Genomic DNA, 5,179 nt, shown 5'->3' on the forward strand with positions numbered 1-5,179 from the left:
AAAAAAAAAAAAAAAAAAAAAAGCAAGAACCTAAGACTGTATGAGTAAAAAACCAAGAAATTACAGTCATAGGGCCCCAAAGATAGCTTGGCAGATAAAAACATGTACACCTGATGACCCAAGTTACATGTCCAGAATCTATATGAAAAGCTAGATTCCCTGAGGCAAACTGTAATATGAATATCAGTGGAGTTGGGTCAGAGACTTATAGAAGTAATTAGTACAGAACTACCCTGAAGCTCAGGGCCCGCTAGGTCGGAATATCAGTGTGGTGGTTTGGATAAGAATGGCCCCCATTGGCTCATGTATTTGAATGCTTAGTCAGCAGTATTTGAAAAGATTATGAGATGTGGTCATGTTGGATTAGGTGTAGCCATGTTGGAGAAAGTATTTGGGGGGAGGGGTGCTTTAAGGTTTAGAGGCCCAAGCCAGGCCTAGCAGCTCTTGTGCTCTCTCTCTTTCTGCTGCCTGCAGATCTGGATGTAGAATTAATCAGCTCTGTCTCCAGTAGAGCTGAAGCCATCTTCCAGGTGAAAGGGGACACTGGTCTCCCGAAGACTGTCCTTTGATCTCCATCTGCATACCTGGCATATTCAACCCTACACACACACACACACACACACACATACACACACATACACACACATACACACACACACACACACACACACACACACACACGGCAGGGGGTGGGGTAAATCTTGACTACCAAAGCATCCAGTACATCCTATACATCCATCACTTGCATTTATGATATGAATTTCTACCAAGCAGGACTTCATTCATCTTTAGGCATAGCGCCTAGCACAGTGGACGAGCACAAAAGCTCTCAACAAATGTTGAACTGGTGAGCAGATGGGAGAAGAAATGATGCTGTTCTGCTTGCAGAAGCCAGGACTCCTCCCCACAGTTCTCTCTGGCCTGATCTCCATTTGACACCTCCAAATTCCTCCTCAGCCCTGCAGGAAGAAGCCTGGAGCCTGGGGCAACACTCCTTGGATTCTCTTCACCCAGAATAGCACATGAGTTAACAATGTTAGCCTGAAGGTTGCTCTCGTTTTCTTCTCCAGATCTGGGTTACTGACAGTGACCATGAGAAAAATGACACCACCCTAGACTAACTTTTAGGGGTCAGTGCCCACCTCGCTCTGCTCAGACCACTTGGGAAGAAGACGACTCGCCTTTGCCTCTTTCCAACCTAGAATTCCCCTCAGCAGGAAATCTTGCCAGCCCTCCCTCCTGGGGACTTCAAGTCTGGAAAATCCTTACAGCAAGCCGCCATCACCTCTTGCGCAGATCATCGGATCATGTTTCTCTGCTTCCACCTTTGCCCCTAGGATTTATTTTTAAAGCAGCGGCCAGAACGTTTGTCTCACTTCTAAAGACATTCTAGAGGCTTCCCACCTCACCCACAAGAAAATTCAGACTTTGCAGAGACCCACAAGGCCCCCCAGGTCTGCAGCAATGGGTTCCCATCAACTGTATTTCCCTCCCCTGTCCCTTCACCCCACCCTCCTTGTCTAGAGCAACCTTTAGTAGGAAGCAGGACATGCTGCTCCTTATGGAGCCGTTTCCTGAGAGATGCCACCCTCTACCACCTGGGTGTCTCTTATGTTTCTTTTTATTATGTATCAACTGCTGATACGTTACATCACTTGCTCGTTTTAGTGTCTGCTTTCCTCCAACACAGATTACACCTTCTGAAAGAGTGAAGAAAGTCCATTCATGTTGTACTGTACTGAGTACAGGGTCTGGAATGGGACCCATCAAGCACTAAGGTGTTTTTGCTGAGCCAGAGGGTGTAGGAGTTTAGAGGAGTAGGAAATATCAATATTTCAGAAATACCAATATTATCAGAAATAATCAGGGAATGGGCAGGGACATGGCACATGAGCAAAGTGTTTGCTTATGCGAAGTGTGAAAACTGGGGTTTAGCTCCTCAGAACCCAGGTCGATGCAGATGGGCATGGGGGCCTGCCTATGATCTTGGCATTTGGAAAAGGGAGAAAGGAACTTGAGAGCAAGCTTGCTAGCTAGACTAGCCTTTTCAGTGAGCTCTGAGTTCAACTGTGAGACCCTCAATGAATAAGGAGAACAATGGAGATGCCAATCTAGGGTGAGCATACACACTCGTGAGCTCGTGAGCACACATACACACAAGCACACACACACACACACACACAAGTACATGTGCACACACACAAAGTGATTAAGAACTAATCCCAACCTGTGAGAAACACAGAGTATGTGCTTCTGGGAGGCACACATACAGTCCTAAGTGCAGGAAAGCAATCAATTATACCAAATAATTGACTGTATTGCCATCACCATCTCTGAATGTGCTAGGGTACCTTATTTTCAAGTTTTAATATGGATTTATTTGCTAGAGCAAATTCAGATGTGAACATCCAAACCCACATACACTTCCTGCTCTCTCCTAAGTGGGAGGATTTCTTGTGGCCAGCTCTGGTCTTACATACAGCAAGTTTCCAGGATGTTGGAGTGACGCCACCCACCCCTCTCCCACCCACACACCCTCAGAAGCCTCCCCCTCCTCTGGAGTTCAGGAGAACATAAACTTATACAATTTACAATTCATTGACCTCTGAAAAACCGAGTCACGCCCCGAAAAGGAACAGAACACAAAAGCCTTCCCAAGCGGGATTCTTTGTTGACACTGGTCTCTGGTTACACCCCAGGCATGAAAAGGGAGGAAATTCTTCAAAGGCAGTGCTCCCCTACTTTTGTCTGTCTCTAGCAGTACCCCTTCCCCCCACTCTATCCTCCCAGGAGGGAGGCACTGTCAGTTCAAAAGCCTCTGCAGAAGGAAGCACTTTCAGGTTACACCCTATATATAGCTAAAATACTTATAGGGCCTGTCTCGCGTTACTTGGCAAAGGTTTAAAGCCTTAAACAATTCCTGTCAAGTGTGCTGTATTATGAGACCCCTTTCCTGTCCAAAACCCTTCTTTGGCCCAGGCCCTGGGAGTCACCTTTCTCCTTCCGGCCACTCCTGGCTTGTACTCTTTAAGCCTGCATAACTGTCCTTCCCCCCCAGGGGCTAGGTCTGTCCTGGGTTGCAGGGCTAACTAAGTATGCTGGGACTTCCTGATAATGAGACCTTTCTGCAGACTCTGCAGTATACTAGCCTGGGCGGCTCCTGCTTTCCTGGGTCAGGGTCAGAGAACAAATATAAGACATGAAGGAAACACACCTCTAGTCACTGATGGTCCAGTCTGCCCAATTAGCTGAGACTCTCTCCTCAATACAGCTTTGCACACCGCATGGTAAAGACAAGGGCACTGGGTCCCTTGGAACTGGCATTGTCAGACACTATCTAGGGTCTAAGAACTGAACCCTGGTCCTCTGGAAGAGCAGACAGTGCTCATAACAGCCGAAACTTTCTCTCTCTCTCTCTCTCTCTCTCTCTCTCTCTTTCTTTCTTCCTTTTTATCCTTTTAAGACAGAGTCTTGCTAGGTAGACCAGGTTAGCCTCAAACTTGCAACAGTCCTCTTTCCCTCCCCCAAACTGCTGGGAGTGCAGGTATATGCTAGCACGTCTTCATCAAATAACTCCACCTCAAAGAACTTTCCTTCAGGAGCCACAGTTGCCTAGGGTGTGTGTACTGTGCAGGGGACAGAACCCCAGACGCCAAGAAACCCACTACCAGGCAATTGCATCGCACATACCACAGGAAGTCCGGGCCCTGAACACGGGGATTTTTAAAGTTTTTATTACATTTTATTTTTTGTCCGGGTCATGTGTGTTGGGGGGACATGGTGGATATCTGATCAGAGAACAACTTGAGGGAGTGGTTCTTTCCTTCTACTGTGTGGGTCCCCAGGATTGAACTCTGATAGTAAAATTTCTGCCACAAGCAGAAGTTTTTACACACTGAGCCATCTTGCTGGCCAAACCAGGCAAATTTACTCGCTATTATAAGGGTTGCATCCAGGAACTGAATGCCTGAGGAAGCCGAAGAGGAGAAAAAAAATTATATTTTCCATGCCACAAACAAGCACCATCCTCCATCTGATTAAATAATTCTTTGTTAAAGTGGAGTCCACAGTGCACAAAAATGACTACAAGTGAAAATGAGGGAAACTGTGCTCCTGGAATTGGCACTTGTGTGTTTTTCCAAAGTGGGGGGTAAAAAATCCGCCCCATATCCTTCTGTTTGTCATGGCACCAGAAAAGAAGGAAAACGGAATTCTGTTCCTTTCAATCTGAAATGCAAATGACAGGCCCCGGGCTTCCCATCTTTCAGAGAGCCCTTGGAGAAAGGGTGACTTGCCAGCTCTGGGGGAAGAGCCACTGTTAAAGAGCTACAGCAGAAACCGCAGCATCTGAAGGCTGCCTCCTGCATCTCAGCGGACACTCCTTACCTACAATGCCTGGAGGTACCACAGTGCTGCTCACCCATGAGAAGTTCTGGGGTGCGCACATGCCAAGGACACACCAAATCTCAACTGAAGGAACACGGTTTAAGACTGAAGTTCAAGCTTTACAGGAGGCTTCAGGTAGAAAAGCAGAGTCCGGCTATTTTCTTCAGGAGTTGATTAAAACGCTGAATGTACGGAAATAGCATTCCACTTTCTTCCTATGGGGAACACCTTCTAGATAGAGCTGGCTTTTCAGAAATGACTTTTGTGCTAGCTAGTCTAATGTCAGCACACACACACACACACACACACACACACACACACACACACAAACCAGAGTTTTATATGAAAGGAGGGAAACTTAATTGAGAAAATGACTTCATAAGATCAGGCTGTGGGGCATTTTCTTAACTAGTGATTGATGGGAGAGGGCCCAGTTCATTGTGGGTGGTTCCACCCCTAGGCTGGTGGTCCTGGTGCTATAAGAAAGCAGGCTGGACAAGCCATGGGGAACAAGCCAGTGAGTAGCATTCTTCCACGGCCTCTGCATCAGCTCCTGCCTCCAGGTTCCTGCCCTGTTTGAGTTACTTCTTGACTTCCTTTGGTGGTGAACAGCAATACGGAGATATAAGCTGGATCAACTCTTTCCCCACACCCTAGTTGCTTTTTGGTTATAGTGTTTCATTGTGAAGAGATCAGTGCGGAGCCATTGGAAAATTCCACTGGACCACTCCCTCCTAAAAGAGATAGGTCAGAGAGCACGTAGGCCAGAAGGGAGAGGCTGAGTAAGCCCCTA

Source organism: Mastomys coucha, unplaced genomic scaffold, assembly GCF_008632895.1.
Source record: "Mastomys coucha isolate ucsf_1 unplaced genomic scaffold, UCSF_Mcou_1 pScaffold22, whole genome shotgun sequence".
Taxonomy (NCBI): Eukaryota; Metazoa; Chordata; class Mammalia; order Rodentia; family Muridae; genus Mastomys; species Mastomys coucha.